Source organism: Canis lupus, chromosome 2 (assembly GCF_048164855.1).
Source record: "Canis lupus baileyi chromosome 2, mCanLup2.hap1, whole genome shotgun sequence".
Classification (NCBI taxonomy): domain Eukaryota; kingdom Metazoa; phylum Chordata; class Mammalia; order Carnivora; family Canidae; genus Canis; species Canis lupus.
This window is the reverse complement of record NC_132839.1, coordinates 76880964-76902806: the sequence shown is the minus strand read 5'-3', so window position 1 is coordinate 76902806 and position 21843 is coordinate 76880964.

The following is a 21843-nucleotide window of genomic DNA, read 5'->3' as shown; positions in this document are numbered from 1 at the left end:
TGAAGTCAGATACTGGTATTTCCAGACTCTCTTTTAGCTAATGTGCAGGCAAGTGGCCTGGGGCTTTGCCAATTAGATATATTTGTGCTGAATTCTGAATCAGAAGATAATAAAATCAAAATGAAGTCTCTATGTAGGAACCATTTAACTGATAGCAGGTCCAATAAGTTTCTAGAAGAGCAACTGAAGAGGTTCAGGCAGGAGGAATCTAGAGCCCACCATCCAGAGGACTCTGGTCACTGGCTGCAGTGTTGGGCTCTAGTGGTAACATTACCATCGCCCTTTGAATGGTACTTCAGTATGATTTAGGGAACTGTTTCTGGTTTCACAGCTCGTAACCTCCTTGGCTTCCTAAGAAACCTGACATCATGCTTAAAACAGATATAGGTCTTTTTTTTTTTTCTTCAGGCACTACAAATTCAGATGCTTTTATCTTGACTCCACGATTAAATCATCTTCGCTCTAAAGACAGGAATTTTACATTTTCCTTTATACCCTCCATGGAGCCTAAGGAATGACTCTATAGTATGCATAGAAATCAAACACTGGGAGGTATAGAGTAGATGATATGACATTGTGTTCTCTACTGGCACAAGTAAACAAATATAGCCAAAACTATAACAAAGAAATGTTCTGGCGGAAATATCAGAATATGATCACAAGAAGGGAAAGTTTAGAAAATTAGCATGAGCACACAATCATCAACCAAAGCTTCAAAGCCAAATAAGATTTTATTATTTCTGATCTTACAGTAAAGAAATGGGTTTCAAAGAGGTAAAGTAAATAAGCTCCAACAGAGAAAAGATATTAGTACTAAGATGTGGATTTCTCTAAAGTCAGAGCTTTCCCTCTCTGTGGTAATCAAGCTGTGCCTTGGCTGAAGCAGCAGACGTACTGTTGAGTACTTTGGACAAAGTGGGTCTACTTGTTCTATTTTGAGAAATAATCAGATAAATGTCTTTTCTTATGATGTTACAAAGTTAAGAAGTTCAAGCTATTGATTTGGGGTAGTTCAAATTGCACAAAATGGAAGCAAGAAATTTTTCTACCCACTTTGACTAGAGCAACGTTTTTAAAAATGTCATTTCAGGATTAAATTACCAAACTGCCTACCTCCTCCTTTGTTGAATGAATAACATTGAAGTTTTAAAAATATATTTAATTGAATGTTTGCTTAGGCTTTTATCTTACAGAAATGTGAAAATGTTTATTTTATTTATTTATTTTTTATATACTACATCATCTAGATCTTCACTATTCTCATCTAACTCTGGCCTCTAGTTAATAAACACATTAACTTTAGAAGACAATAAAGATTATGGTCTGTACACTGATTAGAAGGAAATATGCAAATGACTTGGTTAGAAATATTAAACTTGGAGACAAAAGACCTTTTTTGGAGAGTAATGTAGTAACTGTGCCTTACTAAATTGACCTACCATTAAGCTACAAATTACATCTATAAATCGACATGTGAAATTAGCTTTAATTGTCAACCTCTCCTTACCCATAATATTGAATAAAATGCTCTCCACTAGGTGATTTTGTTAATGTCCTCCTTCTGATGTTTTCATTTTTTGTTCATATTTTTTCCTTCTTAGTTTTCCCCTTTTGTTGTCTTCTGTTTCTGTGCATTAGCAGAGGAAGGGGGAAAGCAGTAGTGAGGGCTTTCACACTGTTTCTGCATTGATCCGTGCTTAGTAATTGCTGTTTCTAATGTGAAGGCTTTAGTAAAACTCTTGTATAAGCCAAAGGTTTGAACAACCACTCAGGGACTTCATGGAAGGAATAGAGGTTTTCTTAAGAAGAGAGAGATTCTCACTCTTATGAGAATGAGTAAATAGAATTGTCATCCAGGAAAAAAGTAAGAAAGTTTGGGACAGGCTGCCCCCAAATATTCAGTTTGGTAAACTGATTATTTTGAATTAAGGTTACTTAAGAAATAGCCAGCACAAGAGAGGCATGCTGACCCTCCTTTGTGCCCAGAAAGCAGGAAATAAACCTCCCATGTGAAAGGTAACTTCCCTGTATCAGGAAGTAGAAAGACATCCTTACCACCAGAGAGAGTGTTTGGGCCAAAAAGGCTGTAAACAAATTTTGTGACTTCATCACTGATTTACTACCCCAAGCCCAAACTTCCTTGTCTTGTCAATTCTTCACATTTATTTATTTATTGTTGCTTTGTCTAATAAGGTATAAAAGTTGCCCTCTTTGGTCACATTTTTGAGCCTCATATTTCGATGAACTGCTGTATGTATGAAATTAATTTTTTCTCCTGTTAATCTGCCACGTGTCAATCTAATTATTAGACCAACCAAAAACCTAAAAGGGAAGAAGGGAAAAGTTTTCCTCCCCTACTAAGGCATGTTGGGGTATTAAGCAATTGCCTTGGGATTATTTGCATGCCCATCTGAGGGGAGATGAGGCTGAAGAAAGGAGTTGATTATGAGAGGCCTGGCATTAGAATTCTTCTCCCTACCCCTTCTCCTTCTTTTCTTAACCAAAAGATTAGGTTACATGAAGAAGAAATAAAGGAGATAGAATACATGATAGGCCATGGGACTTCAGTATGTAGGAAGCAAAAGACTGAGCGCTTCAAATTCAGATAAGTCTGGGTTAGAATGTTAAATGTACCACTTCCTAGTTAAGAAATCTAGGAAAAATAATGCCACTTGTCTGTGTATCAATTTAATATCTACAAAATGGGGATGGTAACAGTTACTGTCTTTTAGGTTACTTAATAATACTTAATTTTTAAAAATAAATATATGGAAGATACCATCTTGCTAAAGAAGTAAAGAAAGGGCAAAAATCACTCAAATGCAAGTGGTGTTGGAACAGCACCCAGTGAACCTTCTATTTCAGTAATCTAGTTTTGTTCTTTTTCTTCCCTAGTAGCCCTTTTGCAATAAAAGCAGGACCATAGGCATATTGCTCAAAAAAGAGCATCATTGTCAAACACAGAGCAGAGGAGTGTACCACATGGAGAAACATTCAGTCACCATAAAAAGGAATTTGAAAACCTCTCCTCTGATTATAGACACCCATTGAGAGATGAGTTGTGTAGTTAAAAAAGACAGTAGTTAACTGATTTAACTTTTTTTAAGTAGAAATTTGGAGTTCCTGAAGGTATATAAATTTAGATGTTTTCAGGGAGGCAAAACCCCATTGTAAGAGATTATCTCTCCACCTATTGTGGAATATTTCTCTGGAAAACGCAAAGCCCTCAAAGAAACCACATGGTCAGGATGGTGTCATATCTAAAGAGACAAAGAGAAGTAGATGAAAAATGGTTGAAGGAGGTGTCCATTGAGATGCTGAACTCTAACCTCCTCAGAACCTACATGGAATGGAGGGTTTCCAGAAATTCCTGAGTGCCTCCCAGTCAGGACACAGGATATGGCTGGGTATGCTGGCTAGCAAACTTATCAGAGAGATTACTATCTTGAGGGGTGAAGTGACCCTGAAGTAAAGGGCTTCAGGGTAGAATTCCCAAATTTGGGACTACAAGAGAGTAACTGCCATAGCTTGGGGCATCTGATTAGTAAAAGCAAAGGTGGAGTGCCTAGTCAGAAGGAGATGGCTAAACTCCCTGGAAGCACAATGTCCTGGCTTTATCAAACAGAATGAAAAGACCATGAGTTAAACAATCCATGGATACATTAGCATAAAAAGGATCGGAAATTAATGCTAAACCACAGAGTCATGTCAGAGGACTCTCCTTAGGCAGAGGAACACCAAGTACCCAAATGCTGCAAGGTTATCCATAATTCTCCCTATACTTAGACATGATCTTGGAAATGAGAACAAAATAGGGTGGCCCCTTAAATGGAAAGTAAATCTGATGAGAACTTTGAATCTTGAAAAGACTATGTACCTATAAGAAATTTTTTAACTGCACATGGTAGAGTCATCTTTAATTAAAAACTGTTGTATTTAATTAGAAATTGTAATGTTTCTTCCATTAGAGAATTGGTACTCTAGAGCTAAAGGAGATAGGTGATATGAAATTAAGAAAACTGCATTTTTTCCCCCTAGTTTATCTCATTCATTTTGAAGTTAATGGAACTGTTATACGTTTTCAGAGTCAGCAGAGTGGCATGAAGTACACACTCATGGTACTAGAAGGCCAGCCAGGCTCTCTAGTAGTGACCACCAGTGAAGAAGGACAAGAATCTCTGGGTGCTTCCACTGTGTGTCTCAAAAGGTAGAATGAGGATGATGAAGTTTCTTGAAGAACTATAACTCCCAAAGGCCAGGACTATACTTGTTCTAACAGAAAAATTAGAATTTCTAACCTAGCAAAGACTTCTGTGTTAAGGGTACAATGTGCATTTGTCAGGAATCACTTAACAGTCTCATCCTCCCTTTTTCGGAGAAAGTAGACATGCAAAGACCTAAGACATATGCTCCGATTGTTTGATTTTTATCTCACATCTCTCTACCCTTGAGTTGGTTAATTTATTTCATATATATTTTGTATTCCCAATTTAATAATATTAAATATTAACATGTTCAATTAAGCAAACTAGGATTATAGTAAAAATAGGAAACATTAAAAACACCTACTACGATGCATTACTTCACTCCATGAATACTGTCTTACATAGTTTAGGTCATAATTTTACTAATCCTTTTGCCTTTCTTAAGTCCCATTTAACTTAATATATGGTGAACATTCTGTTTCTTCCATTTCATTTTCTTTTGGGGTTTGTCTTTGGAAAACTTTTTAGGAAGCATTGAAACAACCTATGTGTCTATCTATGAATGAATGAAGAAGTTGTGTGAGAGAGAGAGAGTTATCTGTGAGATATATATGCATAAAATGGAACATTATTTATTGTATGTATATATATATGTATATACATACACATATAATGGAATACTATTTATTGTAAAAAAAAAAACAACAAGGAAACCCTTTCATATGTGAAGCATAGTTGTGATGTAAAGGCATTATACTAAAAGAAATAGGTCAGACAAAGACAAATATTGTATGATCTCACTTATATATGTAATCTTAAAGAAAACAGATGATGTTTGGGTGGCTCAGTGGTTGAGCACCTGCCTTCAGCCCAGGGCGTGATCCTGGAGACCCGGGATTGCCCACATGGGGCTCCCTGCATGGAGCCTGCCTCTCCCTCTGCCTGTGTCTCTGCCTCCTCTCTCTCTCTCTGTGTCTCTCGTGAATAAGTAAATAAAATTTTAAAACTATAAAGAAAAAAAGACACACAACTCATAGAAAAAGAAATCAGAGGTTTCTGAGGCAGAGTGTGGTGGGTGGGAAAGGAAAATTGGAGGAAGGTGGTCAAAAGGTACAAACTTCCAATTATAAGGTAAGTAAACACTAGGGATGTAACCTGATGACTATAGCTAATGCTGCTTAGTGATATATTGGAAAGTTAAAAGAATAAATCCTGTGAGATCTCATCACAGGGAGAAACTTTTCTCCTTTTTTTGTATCTATAGGAGAAGATGGATATTGGCTAAACCAACTGTGGTAATTCTTTCACAAAATGTACAAATTAAAAAAAAAAAAAACCATCATACTCTATACCTCAAACTTACACAGTGATATAGGTCTGTTATTTCTCAATTAAAAAAATAAGTTTCTCACAGATTTCATTTACAGAAGTGGTACCAACAACTCATCTGTGGACCAAATTTCCTTTACTTTAGGAAAATCATCAGAACAAATCTTTAATGTTGGTTGAAGCCATTATTTAAAAATATAATATTCGGTATACTAAAAACATTGAACAAAATTTGGTCAGAGCTTGTTTTGAATTCAGAACTGATAGGAAGGTGAGTCTGAAGATGACTCTCTCCGTTTGTCTTCACATTTCAAAACTTGGTGTACATTTTTAAATATTCTCAATAACTTTTGCTTTCCTTCTACAACCTTACCTCAGACATCATCATTCTTTCCTACCTTTTTTTTTTTTTTTCCTACTTTGGGGCAGCTTTTCTCTCCTGCTGTCTTGGCTGCCACCTGTGTTCATGTATAATTGTAGTTCTTACCTGAAAGCACCTTTTTGGGTCTGTAGAATGTTCTATGCTTCCGTTGCAGTTGAAATCTATTGTTAAGCCATCCAGTGCTACAAAGCAAAGCTCTGGGAGCCTGGGTCGCTGAAAGGCATTACACACTGCATTCTTTTGTGCAGGGGTGATTTGCTGCTCTTTCAATGGAAGTTTTCTAGTGGAAATAATTTTTTGAAGCTGGAGAAAGGTCATTTAAATTTCTCACAGATTTCCGTTTATGGGAGTAGTAGTACTAATTTATCTCTGGACCAAACTTCTTTTGCTTTGGGAAAAATCATTAAAATGAGTCTCTTATTTATGAAATGTTAAAGAAACAATATCCCATTCTTCTTAAAAAGAATTATAAAGCCAAGACTAACCTGAAGACAGATGGTTAAGAATGAAAACGCTGAGGGTTTGCTTTAGACATTTAAATATGATGTATTTTAAGATTATATAATATATATTTTTATTTAAACTTCTAAACTTGAACTTTCTCTGCTGTGTTAGACTTATAGGGATAGTTCTTCAAATATGGGTGCTAAATTCTTCACATGATTTGGCCAAAAACAAGCCTAAACTTGTGTTTAGACTTAACTCTCTCTGAATTCCATTTATTATTTTTTTAGTAGTGTGGCGTTGTTTTAATCCACTATTTTCTCAAAGAGAGCTTGTGAACAGAATTTTCCTGGGAGTATGCATAGGAATGATGCTTCATACCTCATATCAGAGGAAGTGGTCAGAAAGCACCTGGACCAAATGCTAGGATCTTATTCATGATGCTCTTTTTGAGTGAAGTCTCTCAGAATTTAGGAATTTTCTATCATCCATTTTGATTTTCCTCTATCAGTATTTTGTGTTTCCAAAAGAAAAGAAAAATCTATTTCCCCTTGTCTCTGTGTGGTGTGAAATTAAGTCGTCCTTGAAAGTGGGAAGCAACTAGCTCTAGGTCCAATGTGGACCTCAGTTAGGAAGGAGATTTCTGGGGATCCTCTTTAGTGGAGGTTGAACAGACTTCCACCAACTTGAAGTCCTGATATCAGCTTTTATAGTTATGGGTATATATTTTTTCCAGTATCCCATTCTCTTATCTTGAACTTTAAGCAAAGTGCCATACAGAAGACTGCTATCCTATGAAAGAAATCATGGAATCTCCTCTATGAATCATGCTAATGTTCTCATTTTAAAACATTTCTGGCAGTTATAAGAGTTTTGATTTCCTGGCTTTGACAATAATGAATGTGCTGTGCATGGTGGTATGTGTGTGTGCATGCACATCACCTAATATGTGTCAATAACAAGTATATCACCTAATATAGAATGTTTTTTTAAAGATTTTATTTATTTATTTATTCATGAGAGACACACACACAGAGAGAGAGAGAGAGAGAGAGAGAGAGAGGCAGAGACACAGGCAGAGGGAGAAGCAGGCTCCATGCAGGGAGCCCGATGTGGGACTCGATTCCATGACTCCAGGATCACACACTGGGCCAAAGGCATGTGCCAAACCGCTGAGCCACCCAGGGATTCCCTAGAATGTTTTTATATGCTGAATTTAAGTTTATAAACTCTTCAACTTAGCACCTTTCTCCCCTTTATTTCTTGATATTTTGATACATCTCAAGTGGACAGATCACAATAACATAAAAAGTCCTAGTTAGGGGTAGTACAAAACAACACAAATTACATAATAGAATCTCCATCATAAAAGCAAGATTTAAAGGACTGAGCTTTTACCTTTCAGTATTGCCTCTTACAAATTCATTTCCATAGAGATGTAGTGGTTTGAATTGAAATAATTGCACCAGATTCAGAACTGTGTGTGTATCATGAAAGTTGGTGTGTTGGGGGAATGGGTGTGGTAGAGATTGGAGTGGCAGTTTATCCTGAAGCCTATATAATGTAGTAGTTCCAACCAGGGAGATTTCTGCCCCCTAGAAGACATTTGGTGATGTGTGGAGACATTTTGTGATTGACACAACTAGATGGGGGATGCATTGCTACTGGCATGCAATGGGTAGAGTTGGGGTGCAGATATCCTCCCATAACATCCTCCCACAGCTATGGCAGCAATAGTACTACAGCTGGGAAACCTGTTGTAGTGCAGCATGCTGTAGGGCAGAAAGGAGAGAAGAGGAAGTATGGCCCTGCTTGGAAGAACATCCAAGGTGTTCCTAAATACACACACAATCAGAGAAGAGTGCGACTTGGCTGTTTGGTAGGAATGTCTTACTTTCTATCATTGGCTTATAAGTTATATAAAATTGTTTTTCAAAAAATTAAAATTAAAATTCTATCTATGGTAGAGTAGAAACCTCAGTGCTGAGGGATCAGATGAATGTCTCAAAGAGTGTTATCAAGCATATATTTCTCCTGTGATGACGTACCTGGTCCTGTTTCTCTTATGCTTTATTTGAAATAAAGTACTTAAATTTAAATTTTTGATAAAAATTAAATGATGGCAAAGAATCCAAAGAATCCAAGCCCATCTTATACTTTTTGAATGTAAATAAATATTTTTCTAATGGGAAGAGATTTTTATCACTGAGAGAATGGTCTCATTAGTTGCCATTGGTGAATCACAGTAGATTATTTTTTAATTCCTAATTTAACATGTGGCAATAGTCCATTTCACTTTCTCTGCGGAGTGTGATTCTAAATTTGCCTGATTCTACATATGGTAGGTTGGTGATCATGATGACATCTCCGCAATACCAACAACCTGGTAAATTCAGTTAGAAGATCGACCTGTCAGGGAAAACTACAGTCAATCTGGATATTCGACAAGAAGCTGGAATGATGTCCAAATGACTGAAATTTTTATTGAGTTGTCTGATTTGTTTTGGCATTTTTATGACACAGTCTATATTTACAATTTTCCTCTAAGACTATCTCTTATGTTGGGTTGCTAGTCTTCGATTCCAGAATAAAAAGAAGCAATTTTAGTCAGCAGGCAAGGTGCTTTTTATTACATTCATTTATTTATTCTGAATTAAGAAAGATAATTTCTATTTTCATTCATTTTTTAAAAGTTTCGTTAGTTTCAGGTATACAATATAGTGATTCAACACTTCTGTACAATACCCAGTGTTCATCACAGGTGTATTTCTTAATCTCCCTTCAACTTGCTTCATTCACTTTTTAATGGTGGAGTCTCCATACACTCTTAATTATTAAATTGGAGATTAAAAGCATTAAGGGAATGTGTAGGCTTGCTTTTTAACCAAATCATTTAAAGACTTTGGGACCCATATTTGGAGAAATGTCCCCTTATGTCAAACACAGCAGAAAAATTTCAAGTTAGCAAGATTAAAGGAGAGAGAATTTAGTTTGCTTACTATTAGTTTCAACTAATATCAAATTATCATGTCATCTGTGCCAGTCATTGATTATTTTATAAACTACTATTATGGTAACATGTATTTATCACTGTCCATGTGCCATTGATCAAATTGTTCTTTGTGTTATGTTATTTGCTTCTCACAATATGCCGTTTATAATGAAAATTATTATTTTATAGTTGAGGAAACTAAAGCAGAAGTGTTTAAATAATATTCTGAACCTTACAATTCAAATAACGATGAAAGCTTGGGTAAATATGGCATAGATGAGTAGATCCTTCTACTACCCTATAGAAACTTGTAGGATAATAAGAATTTGAGATACATCACATACAAGTTTCTTCACTACCCTTTGCACCATCGGAATTTGGATTCACAGATTGCTTTATTCTGACCAAGCCTGTTCAGTTTCCTAAACATATTTCCCAATCAGTGAAGTTACCTACTTCACAGGTTTATTGTGAGAGAAAAGTGGTATAATGGTTGTGAAATGCTCAGTAATCTGAAAACTGATATCATTATTGCCAGCCTCAACAGCCATGATAATACTTTAATTTGTAAGATAATTATTGACCTCAAACTGATGAAATGATTAACTTAACTCCTATTTTGACTCCTAAAATTTAAAGACACACTTTAAGTAAAGTGTGGGGACACACTTATTAAATAAATATGTACCTTGTGATATTTCTCTCTCACTTCCCCCCACCTTCCTGTCTCTCTCCATCTCTCCCTCCTTCTCTTTTTCTTGATGTTCAAATCTCCTGTATCATTAGGTATTGCTGGGTAACCAACAATCGCAATGCTTACGAGCTTGAAACAACCACCATTTATTATTTCTCATGAGTTGAAGGGGCGTCTGATAGAGCGTTCTGCTCAACCTGAATCAGGATTGGCCAGGGGCTGGCTGGTCTAGGATGGCTTCAGTAAGAGTGACTTAGCACTGTGTTAGATAATTTCCCATCTTTGAGCAGCTTAACCCAGACTTGTTCTTAAGGCAGTGACAGACTTTCAAGAGAGACAGTGAAAGTTCAAAAGGTCTCCGGGGGTCTACCCTGGAGATGCACATCATCACTTCTGGACACTGTATTAATCAAAGAAAGTCACAAGACCAGCCCAGATTCAAGGAAGTAGATTAAGAGACTTCTTTTGAAAGATAATTTCAAAGTTACACTGAAAAGGGTGGGAATGCAGAGAGGTGTAGAGAACAGAGACGACTTTTTTTTCAAATGATCTCTCAGGCCTCCCATGTTTAGCTCCTACCAATTGGTAAATTCTCCTTTATGTCTTTAATCTCTTACATGCTTAATAATCTTTGGCTAAGGTAGCCTTCAGTTTCAGGAAAACTTCTGTTTCCTTATGCTTTTACTTGTTTGAATCCACTAGTGTTCTTTGTTATTGTATGGCCCTTAGTGAATATATTATTTATGTTTCCTTCCAGTTTGTCATCGTTCACTTTTGACCTCAGGTATCTCCACAGGCTGGTCTTTGCTGCTTCCAGTGCTGCATGTGATGGCTTCAGGGCCTGGGTTCTCTGGAATCAATCTAGCAGAGATCTGGCCTAAAAAATTCATCACTTCCTGCTGTACATCAGGGACCAGAACATTATTACTTTCTTTTATAGACCTTAAAATCAGAATTGTGGATTTATGACTCAATGAGGCTTAGCAAGCTGGAGGGATGGTGCCTTTATCATATCTGTTGATCTAGTAATCTCTAATTCCCTCAATTGTATCCCTCCTATTAGATCTCTAAAGCTGTCTGCCAGGCCAAAGTGGTTTTTAGAGTCAGAAAGGAATGTTAGAATTTTCCTCCTTTCAATGTCATACTCCATTTGGGACATTACAAAACTACATGAATCCCACGAGTTATAAATCTTTGAAATCACAGTTCTTTTTATTTATTCATTCAATCATCTTCCACCTAGATTGATCTAGATGAGCCAACTGGGAGATTCTAGTAAGCATCTATGGCTGCACCTGGACCCAAAGACTTAGTATTGATGCTGAGGCAGAGACATGTATTTCAAATCTTACCCTCTTTTATGGTGACATGAAATACTTTTTAAAGAATTAGGCACTAAATATGTGTGGTTCAAAAATGTCTGTCATGCCTTACTTCCTTGTTTACCAGACATGTAACCACTGTTATGTCTCTTGCATATTCCTCCAGAGGTTTTTTTATATATATATATAAATACCAAGAAGTTATAAATATACAGTTGACTCTTGAACATGAGATTGAACTGTATAGTTCCACTTATATGTGTATTTTTTGATAAATATAGTACAGTACTGTAAATGTATTTTTCTCCTTCTGATTTTCTTTTTTTTTTAATTTTTTTTTAAGATTTTATTTATTGATTGATGAGAGACACACAGAGAGAGAGAGAGAGAAAGAGGCAGAAACACAGGCAGAGGGAGAAGCAGGCTCCATGCAGGGAAGCTGATGTGGGACTCGATCCCAGGTCTCCAGGATCACGCCTGGGCTAAAGGAAGGTGGAAAACCGCTGAGCCACCCGGGCTGACCTCCTTCTGATTTTCTTAATAACATTTTCTTTTCTATGGCTTACTTTATCTTTATTGTAAGAATATAGTATATAATATATATATATATATATATATATATATATATATATATATATATAAAGTATGTACCAATCAATTATATTATTGATAAGGCTTCTGGTCAAAAATAGGCCATTAACTGTTGTTTTGGGAGAATCAAAAGTTATAACAGATTTTTTACTGGTTCGGGGGTTAGAGCTCCCCAGTCCTGCATTGTTCAAGGATCAACCCTAGTTTTATTTTCTCCTCTTTTTATGACAAATACATCTTCAAGACTTCTGTGCAGGTTTTTAATTTTTTTACTTATTATATCTTAAAGATCTTTTCATGCCAGTCTATAGATAGACTGTAGCTCCTTTTTTTAATTGTAAAGGTGCATAAAAGGTGTATAATTTATTTAACTAAATTCCCCTACTGATAGAAATATAGGTTGTTTTCAATCTATTGATAGGATACATAATGTGCCAATTCTTCAATAAGCTTGAACATAAATTGTTTCACATATGTGCAATTATATTTATAGGAAGAACTACTTAAGTTGTAGCTGCTAGATTAAAAAGAGTCTGTATATTTGCAAATTTTATATACAAGCATACCTCATTTTATAGCACTTCACTGTGTATGTTATGCTTCACAGATACTGCATTTTTTATAAATTGAAGGTTGGTGGCAACTGTGCATTAGATAAGTTTATTGGTGCTGTTTTTCCACAGCTTATATTCATGGAATGAGTGACTCATCTGTCACATTTAGGTAATTCTTACAATATTTCAAACTTTTTCATCATTATTATATTTGGAATGGTGATTTGTGATCAGTGATCTTTGCTTTTACTATTGTAATTGTTTTGGGGTGACATAAGCCATGCCCAATAAGATGGTAAACTTAATGGATCTTGTGTATGTGCTGACTGTTCCACCAATCAGCTATCCCCATCTCTCCCCATCTCCTCAGGCCTCTCTAAGATACAACAATATTGAAATTAGGCCAATTAATAACCTGTAATGGACTCTAAGTATTCAAGTAAAGGAAGGGTCAGTCATTGCTTCAAAGTTCATTGTTGTCTTATTTTAAGTAATTGCCACAGTTACCCCAATCTTCAGTGATCATAACCTTGATCTGTCAGTAGCCATCAACATCAATGCAAAACCCTCCACCAGCAAAAAGACTATGACTCACTGAAAGCTCAGATGATGGTTAGCATTTTTAAGTAATAAAGTATTTTCTAATTAAGATATATATATTTTCTTTCTTAGACATAAAGCTACTATATATTTAAGAGACTAAGTAGAGTATAAACATAACTTTTAGGGGCAACTGGGTGGCTCAGTCAGTTAAGCATCTGCCTTCGGCTCAGGTCATGATCCTGGGGTCCTGGGATTGAGCCCTACATAGTGCTCCCTGCTTCTCAGGGTGGGAGAGTGTGCTGTTTCTCCCTCTCCTTCTGCCTGCTGCTCCCCCTGTTTATGCTCTCTCTGTGTCAAACACATAAATATTAAAAAAAAAAAACAAAAACATAAAATGCTCTAAGGAAACAAGATACTTATTTGACTCACTTTATTGCGATAGTCATTTTATTGTGGTGGTCTGGAACCAATCCCACAATACCACTGAGGAAGTATGCCTGTACTTCCGAATATAGAAATCATACAAACCTACATTAACACCATCAATGAATAAGTGTATCAGTTTCACCAAACCTTAGCAATAAGGTTCATTTTCAAGCGTTCTATTTTATTTTTTTCCAATTGGATGCATAGAGCACAATACCTCATTGCAATATTAATTTACATTTTCTTTTCTTGGGAATAAAATTGAATACCTTTTATATGTTTAATAACTATTTGTGTTTCAAATCCTTGTAATTGCCCATTCATATTCTTTGGATTTTTGATATTTATCTTACGAATTTCTAAGCATTCTTTACATAATAGCTTTTGAAACATAAGTTTTAAATACTTTTTCTCAATTTATCTTTCATCCTTTTATTTTGGAAGTAATGTTCTTCTTTTAGTTTTTGCAGTACTGAAGTTTTACACACACACCATCAAATGCATCAATCATTTTCCTTATGATATCTAGGCTTTGAGTATTGGTAAGAAAAACTTTCCCCAATCCAGGGTTTAAAGATATTTTCAACTTTTTATTATTTAATTAAAAAAATTTAAGCATCTGAGCCATTTGAGTTATATTCTGTTGTATGATGGAAAGTGCAGACCAGAGTTACTCTTTCTAAATGTTCATCCAGTTGCTCCAACAGCATTTATTGCATCTCTCCTTTCCAAACTGAGGAAGTGCCATGTATTCCTGCCTTGCTTAGTTTTTATCATTGAGTGTTAAATCTTTACCATTTTTTTTCCTGCATCAGCTGATATAATCCTATAATTTTCCATTTTCATTTATTAATATGGTGATTATGCTGATTGATTTTCTAATGTTGAGCCTGTTTTGCAAACCTGGAATAAATCCCATTTGGTCATGGTGTATAATCCTTTCCATACATTGTTCTATTTGATTTGCTAATATTTTGTTGGGAATTTTGCATCTATGGTCATAAGAGATATTGTTCTGTCATTTTCATTTGTTGTATTGCCTTTTTTCTGATTTTGATATTTAGGTAATGCTGGCCTTTTATGATGAGTTAGGAAGTCTAAGATTGTGGAAAACTAGTATAATTTCTTTCTTAATTGTATGGTAAAATTTAACACTGAAACAATCTGGGCCTGGTGCTTTTTTTATAAAGTTATTAATTATTGATTATAAGGCTATCCATGTCACCTATTTTTCCTTGTTTGGGTTTGGATAGTTTGTGTCTTTTAAAGGAACTGGTTCATTTCATCTAAGTTGTCAACTTTGCAGACAGAGTTGCTCTTTGAATTTATTAACCTTTTAATAACCTTGACAATCCCTTTTCCACTTTTTAAATTGATAATTTGTGTCTTTATCCTTTTTTCTGGGTTAGACTAGCTAGATACTTATCAATTTTATGGATTTTTCAAGTAATCATCTTTGGTTTTGTCTATTTTCTTTTTTTACTCTTTTCAACTTCATTGATTTTTTTGCTCTAATTTTTTTTTCCCTGTTTCATTTTAGGTTCAAATTGCTCTTCTCTAGTTTTCTAAGATGAAAACTCTTGTTATTAATTTAGATCTTTCTTATTTTCTAATATGTTCACTTCATATTATACATTTTGCTCCAAGCACTTTGTTTACTACATTCTACAAATTTTGATAAGATGTAATTTCAGTTTATTATAATTTAAAATATTTAAAAAATTGTTTGACTCATGTGTTATTTAGAAATATGTTACTTATCTCCAGATACTTGGATATTTTCTTGTTACTGGTTTCTAGTTTAATTCTAGGATGATGTAAAAACATACTTTGTATGATTTCTATTCTTTTAAATTTGCTCAGCTATGTTTTATAGCCCAGAATTCAGTCTATCTTGATGAATGTCTTATGTAAACTTGAGAAGAATGTTTATTCTGCTATTGTTGAGTGGAATGTCCTATGAATGTGAATTAGATCAAGTAGACTGATAGTGATGTTCATATCAATTGTATCCTTAATGATTTTCTGTCTGCTTGATTTATTAATTACTGAAAGAAGAGCGTTGAACTCCTCAGCTATAATAGAAGATTTGCGTATTTCTCCATCAGATTTTACCTCACTTACTTTGATTTCCTTTTGTGAGATGCATTTATGAATAATATGACTCTTTGGAGAATTGATCTTTTTTTGAGAGAGAGATAGAGACTGAATGTGTGTGCATATACACATGTGAGTGGGGTGGAGGTGGGAAAGGAGGGATTGGAGGCAGGGGCAGAGGGAGAGAAAGAATCATAAGCAGGCTCCATATCCAGTGTGGAGCCCAATGCAGAGCTCAATCTCATGACCTGAGATCATGACCTGCGCCAAAATCAAGAGATGCTTAACCAATTGAGCCATCCAGGCATCCAGAGAATTGACTTCTTTACCATTGTGTAATATTCCTTTTTATTCTTTTTCTTTATATTCCTTTTTATTCTTAATAATCTTCCTTATTCTGAAGCCTGCTTTGTGTAAAATTGAAATAGGTATTCCAGTTACCTCTTGATTGCTATTTACATGGTATATCATTCTCTATCCCTATCCCCTACCTCTCTCTATCCCTGTCTTTTAACCTGAGCTTATACTTAAAGTGAGTGTCTTCTAAATATATATATTTGGGCCTGAAAATTTCCCTTTTATTTGGCATATTCAGAACCTTCACAGTTTTGATTGGCACATCTAGACTAGTCACAGCTCCTTTCATTGTCTCATGATTTATTCTTTATAAGCTCCTGAGTTTGTGCTTTGTGCCCATCTTCTTAGAAGCAACTGTTTTAATTTTTCAATTTGTATAGAAATGGTAGATCATTTTTTTTTCTATTTTGAACAACATATTTTCTAATAAATGGCTTTTAAATATACGTTTATACAGTTTGCTTTTTCTCTCAATGATTTTTTTCATTCTTTCTACTACAGATGAAGTATCAGTTCTTTTTCTCCTCCTCTTCCCTTTCCTTTGCTCTTTCCCTTCTTCTCATCCTTTCCTTTCTCTTTCTTCCTATTCTTCCTTTTTCTCTTCTTCCTTATTTTTGTCACTCATCTTTGAATAGATTAGATTTTCCTGAGCCAGCTATATACAGGGTATGGCTTGCATCAGTGAAGGGAAAGTCCTGACTAACCTTTCAGATTTCCTAAAGAAGGAAAGACTCTTGTTTTCCTGGCTGCCATAGAGGCAGTGTTTAGCCAGCCTCCTTTCTTCTCTGATTGATTCTAACTACATCCAGAGTTAGTTTTTGCATTAGCACTGTCATCCCCAAGTGTTTCAACAATCCCAGAAAGGGACATGATCTATGTTTCTCAAGGTCAATCCCTGAGCTTCAGGATATGCATGTATGACTTGTGGTGTTTGAGATGTCTATTAATAGTAGGCTTTCTTCATATCCCATGTACCCCCTCCTTTCTTCCTTCACACTCTTCTCCATCTCATTTTTGCTCACCTCAGCTCTTGCCTTAGTCCTCAGAGTAAACCTTTCATAACCAGAGAGTGTATTCTGGGATCACTCTCTAAGGTTTGCTTCCTCTAAAAACCCTTTACATTCCTCTCTCCCTTTTCTACTGTGGTTTGACCAGTCTCAGTTGTGTTTAAATTTGAAATTTACATAATCTGGTTTATTAATTTTTATTGTTTCTATTATTGTTTTGCTTTATTCACAGATGGAGAGAAAGATACTGAAATATGCCACAAGTACTCATACCATATAATTTTTATAGAGAGTTTTCTCAGAAACCACAGCTGTTTTTCTCACAATATGGATTCAAGCCACACTGATTAAAGGGACATGTTGGAAATTTTTTTTAACAAAAATAGTCTGGAGTATGAATAGAAAAAAGTGAGATCTTAATTCTAGTTCTTCTTCAACAGGTGTCTTTTTCACCCTCATGGAAATTCAAATATTAAGGATCTAAAAATAAATATGAGAGAACACAACTGCCAAATTCTGACTCAAATGTAAATACTCAGTTTCCACCAAATGTCAAGCCCTAATATACTAAAACACATTATACAAACCTTTTTTTTATGACATATTATTAAGCACACTTTAACAGTTAAAAATGAGGTGGCATATCAAATTGGCCTGGAGATCGCCTTATAGAGAACTGTGATATACTATTCAAGCTGAGAATCATCATGTTTATTATTTTGCTTGTCACTGCTTAAAACTGCAAACATTTTAGGACGATGATGGAGTAGGAGGTCTCCTTCCATAGACATACTCAAGCAACAACTACATGTAATGCAATCCAGTTGGAAAATGATCTGAGACAAGCAGAGCAGATCTTCCATTCCTCAAGATATTAAAGAACAACAACAAAAGCCTACACCAAAAGGGCAGGAATGGAAGAGAAGTGATAGGGAACCAAACCCCCACCCATGTGACAGAAACCCACAAGTAGGAGGGATATCACAAGCATGGAAGCACTCCCTGAGAAGGGGATCAAGTTTCAAATCAGGCCCCCTAGCCCTGGAAGCCTGCACTAGGAAGACAAGCCCCCATAAAGTCTTACTTTGAAACTGATGGGGCATAACTCCAACAGCTTTGAAATTGGCAAGATTTAATTCTGCCAATTCTCTGAACAGGAGGATTAAAGAAAACTGAATCTCCACTCTTAAAAGGACAGCATGCTATATCCCTTTGACCAAGACCTAGTATGGAAGTAACAGTTTGAAAAGCATCTGTTGTATATATGAAGATTGATTAATTTTAGAACATGTGCCAGAGGGACAGGGATCTGCAGAAGTTTTCTCTGTGAATGGAGGTGCTACTGAGCACCATTTTTCTTCCCCTCTTTCATCCTAGCTAGCTAGACACTTGCAGGAAACAGTTCTGACACCCCCCATCTACCTCACCAGCACTAATTGCCCAACCCAGGTGTTCAACCGTGGATCCACCCAATGAACCCGTCTTCCCCAGCAAGTGCCCCTTGCATGTGGCTCCTACCTGACCATACCCAGCAGGTGGGATCAGTAAGGACTAGCATGCCCTAAAGTGACTATTGCCCTGCCACAACTGGTAGGCAGCCCTAGCCAGGCCTGACACACCAGCAGAGCAACTTCTGCCTCAGATAGTGGGGAGCTAGCCCCACTCAGCAGCCTGTCTTCAGTAGCCACAGTTGTGCCTCTCACCCAGCTGCATCAGTGACTAGTCCTACCAGGCCGTGCACCTACAGTGGCTGCAGTGAGGCCTTTCAGTCAGCCTTGCCAGAGGCCTGCTCTGCCTGCCAGTCTGCCTGTAGTAGTCAAGGTTGATCATTGCAGGCACCTGGACTAAGGGCCAGCCCTGCCCACCATAGCTCATGTAGCAGTTGCAGTTCAGCCACAACAGTAGAGCACACAAAGCAGACCCAGGGGACACCTCTGGAATGTCTGGAGCATCGCTCCATGACTAGGGGCATTGCTGGATGGGGCACCAAAGGACATCTTCTAAACAAGGCCACTTCTATTAAGATTAGGGATGTAGCTGACCTACTCAATACATAGTATCGAGGGAGCCAATACACAGAGAGTCATACAAAATGAGGAGACAGAGAAATAGCCAAATGAAAGAAAAAGGCAAAATTCCAGAAAAAGAGCTAAACAAAATGGAGATAAGCAATCTATCTGATAAAAAATCCAAAGTAGTGTTAATAAACCTGAGAGAAAAGTGTATACAATCAGTGAGAACTTCAACAGAGATGGAAACTATTTTTTTAAATCTGCCAAAATTGAAAAATACAATAACAAAAATGAAAAATAAATCAAAGGGAATGAATAGCATATTAGAGGAGGCAGGATAATGACTTAGCAATCTGGAAGCATAATCACAAGTTGGTTCATAAAACAATTCTTAATAAAATAAATGAAATCATATCATGCAGCTGTTCTGACCAGAAATTATGAAATAAATTACAAGGTAAAAAATAGAAAAACACAAACATGGAGGCTAAGCAACCAACTGGTCAGCAACAACAATGATAACAAAATAGAGCAGGATTTAAAAAAAATAAATAAATACATGGGGATAAATAAAAACACAATAGTCCAAAATCTTTGGGATGCAGCACAAGCAATCCTAAGAGGCAAGTTTATAGCAATACAGGTCTACCTCAAGAAGCAAGAAATAAATCTCAAACAATTTAGCCTTATACCAAAAGGAACTAGAAAAAGGACAAGCAAAACTCAAAGCTAATAGAAGAAAGGAAATAATAAAGATCAGAATAGAAATGGAAGTAATAAAATACAGAGAAAAACTAAACCAAATAAAAAACAAAAAAATAGAAAAGATCAATGAAACTGAATGCTGGCTTTTTGAAAATATAAAAAAAAAAGGAAAAAAGGAATATGATTCAAATAGATAAAATCTGAAAATAGAGAGAAGTTGCAACCAATACCACAGAAATACAGGAACTACTATGAAAACTAATATGCCAACAATTGGACAACCTAAAAGAAATGGATAAATTTCTGGAAATATATAGTGTTCCATGACTCAATCAATAAGAAATAGAAAATCTGGATAGACTAATTACTAGTAGCCAAATTGAATTGGTAATAAAAAAAACTTCCAAAAAATAAACGTCCAAGACAGAAGACTTCACAAGTGAAATACATACACACACACAATGGAATGTTAATCAGCCATAAAATAGAATGACATCTTATTATTCACAATAATATGGATGGACCTGGAGAGCATTATAAGTGAAATGAGTCAGAGAAAGATAAATACCATATGATTTCACTCATACATAGAATCTAAGAAACAAAGTGAAAAAACAAGAAGAGACAGACACAAATATAGAGAACAAATTGATTGTTGCCAGAGGGGAGAATGGTGAGGGAATAAGGTGAGGGGCAGCCTGGGTGGCTCAGCGGTTTAGCGCCTCCAGTATGCCTGGAGATCATGCATCTCCAGGCATGATCCTTGAGACCCGGAGTTCAAGTCCCACATCGGGCTCCCTGCATGGAGCCTGCTTCTCCCTCTGCCTGTGTCTCTGCTTCCCTCTCTCTCTGTTTCTCATGAATAAATCAATAAAATCTTTATAAAAAAAAAAAAAGGAAGAAAAGTGAAAGTAAAAGAGGTATAAATTTCCAGTGACAAAAAAATAAGGCAAGGGGTTGATAAGTACATCATGGGAAGTATAGTCAATACTATTGTAATAATTTTGTATGGTGACAGACTATTATTATGGTATTTTGTAAAGCATATAATAATCAAGTCACCATGTTGTACACATTAAAATAGTATAACAACTATTTTTCAATTGAAAAAGTGTAAACATATTTATCTTTTCAATATTAACTTAATCTTCATTTTATCAACATATTTACATATAAATTAAGGAAAACATTATTCATAACATTTCCTTTGTTGCTTTCATACATTTTCAAAATATCCTTTGTCTCCCCAGTTTGCTTTTGGCTTTTTCAACACAAGCAATCTCCAATAATCTTTATACGCCTAAAGCAAATTAATTTGGACTTAGTCTAATAAATCCTAGGATGGGATTTATTTTCATCTATTTTTTTCAATGATTTAAAACCATACTGATTGGTAGGTACACAGTGATACTATTTTTATTTTAATAGCTATTGGGTTCTTACTGTGGAGAGAAGGATAATCTATGTAAACATCCTAGGAAAAGAATAATCATTTTTACTGACTAATTTAGTTTAAATAAAAACTTCTGAATCAATAGTTCACTATAAGGGACATGGGTTAACTAAATCTCTTTGACAAGGTAAAAATTCCATGACTTTCAAAAATTATATTTTATATGTGGAATTTTGCAACTTCAATCCAACAAATAAGCATTGAATTCTGACTCTGATTATGGTTAGGCTAAAGATACAGCATTCCTAATGAAAAATTTGGGTATAGGATTATCATATAATTCTGAGACACAAAGTAGATTATAAAAAGGAACACAGGAAGTCACATTCAAAAGAATGAAAATGGATCATCATCTTATACCATACACAAAAATCAACTCAAAATGGGTTAAAAACTTGAAATTAAGTGGGACACCTGGGTAGTTTGGTGGTTGAGCATCTGCCTTCAGCTCGGGGCATGATCCCTGGACCAGGGATCCAGTCCAGCATTGGGCTCCCTGTGGGGAGCCTGCTTCTCCCTCTGCCTATGTCTCTACCTCTCTCTATGTCTCTCATGAATAAATAAATAAAATCTTAAAAAAAAAAAAAAAAACGTGAACATAAGATCTGAAGCCATAATACATAGAAAAAAACATAGGTGGTAATCTTGAGATTGTTCTTGATGGCACTGGTGGGGAGGGAGTTGATGCCAAAAGCCAAAATATCAAAAAATTAACAAATGGAACTGTATC